At 45.8% G+C, this 1097-nt stretch overlaps 6 non-coding genes across 6 annotated transcripts; all 6 read left to right on the top strand.

Annotated features, from left to right (window-relative positions):
• The first annotated feature begins 40 nt into the window (after window positions 1-40).
• Window positions 41-112, top strand: Pmar_PMAR001849. The gene has a single exon. It is a non-coding gene; the product is annotated as a tRNA-Thr (tRNA).
• A 102-nt stretch (window positions 113-214) lies between these two features.
• Window positions 215-286, top strand: Pmar_PMAR001848. Its single transcript has one exon. It is a non-coding gene; the product is annotated as a tRNA-Thr (tRNA).
• Window positions 287-388: 102 nt separating this feature from the next.
• Pmar_PMAR001847 lies at window positions 389-460 on the top strand. The gene has a single exon. It is a non-coding gene; the product is annotated as a tRNA-Ser (tRNA).
• Window positions 461-562: 102 nt separating this feature from the next.
• Pmar_PMAR001846 lies at window positions 563-634 on the top strand. The gene has a single exon. It is a non-coding gene; the product is annotated as a tRNA-Thr (tRNA).
• Window positions 635-736: 102 nt separating this feature from the next.
• Pmar_PMAR001845 lies at window positions 737-808 on the top strand. Its single transcript has one exon. It is a non-coding gene; the product is annotated as a tRNA-Ser (tRNA).
• Window positions 809-909: 101 nt separating this feature from the next.
• On the top strand, window positions 910-982 carry Pmar_PMAR001844. The gene has a single exon. It is a non-coding gene; the product is annotated as a tRNA-Thr (tRNA).
• The last annotated feature ends 115 nt before the right edge of the window (window positions 983-1097 follow it).

The raw sequence follows: 1097 nt of genomic DNA, 5'->3' as shown, positions 1-1097 counted from the left end.
GGATACAGGAAGATTATTGATTTATGCAATTATTTTGTGTGCCACTTTAGCTTAGTGGCAGAGCGTCTACTTTGTAAGCAGAAGGTCGTCAGGTCAATCCTGGCAAGTGGCTTATAGCACCATAAATTTCTGGTCTGGTACGAGAACCAGGAGCAGGATGGCCCATTCTGTGAACGGGACAGGAAAATTATTGATTCATATACTTAATCTGTGCGCCACTTTAGCTTAGTGGTAGAGCGTCTGCTTCGTAAGCAGAAGGTCGTCAGTTCAATCCTGGCAAGTGGCTTACAGCAGCATTAGGCTCTAGTCGGGTATGAGGAGCAGGAGCAGGTTTGCTCACTCCGCAAAGGATACAGGAAGATTATTGATTTATGCAGTTATCTGGTGTGTCACTTTAGCTTAGTGGCAGAACGTCTGCTTCGAGAGCAGAAGGTCGTCAGTTCGATCCTGGTAAGTGGCTTATAACACCATAAATATCTGGTCTGGTACGAGAAGCAGGAGCAGGTTTGCTCACTCCGCAAAGGATACAGGAAAATTATTGATTCATATACTTAATCTGTGCGCCACTTTAGCTTAGTGGTAGAGCGTCTGCTTCGTAAGCAGAAGGTCGTCAGTTCAATCCTGGCAAGTGGCTTACAGCAGCATTAGGCTCTGGTCTGATACGGGAAGCAGGAGCATGTCAGCTCACTCCGCAAAGGATACAGAAAGATTATCGATTTATGTACTTATTCTGTGCGCCACTTTAGCTTAGTGGCAGAGCGTCTGCTTTGAAAGCAGAAGGTCGTCTGTTCAATCCTGGCAAGTGGCTTATAGCACCATAAATTTTTGGTCTGGTACGAGAACCAGGAGCAGGATGGCCCATTCTGTGAACGGGACAGGAAAATTATTGATTCATATACCTAATCTGTGCGCTACTTTAGCTTAGTGGTAGAGCGTCTGCTTCGTAAGCAGAAGGTCGTCGGGTCAACCCTGGCAGTGGCTTATAGCACCATAAATTTCTGGTCTGGTACGAGAACCAAGAGCAGGATGGCCCATTCTGTGAACGGGACAGGAAAATATTGATTCATATACTTAATCTGTGCGTCACTTTAGCTTAG

Source organism: Perkinsus marinus (assembly GCF_000006405.1).
Source record: "Perkinsus marinus ATCC 50983 genomic scaffold scf_1104296972434, whole genome shotgun sequence".
NCBI classification, from domain to species: Eukaryota; Perkinsozoa; order Perkinsida; family Perkinsidae; genus Perkinsus; species Perkinsus marinus.
Note: the sequence above shows the minus strand (reverse complement) of the source record. Positions and strands in the feature narration are given on the sequence as shown.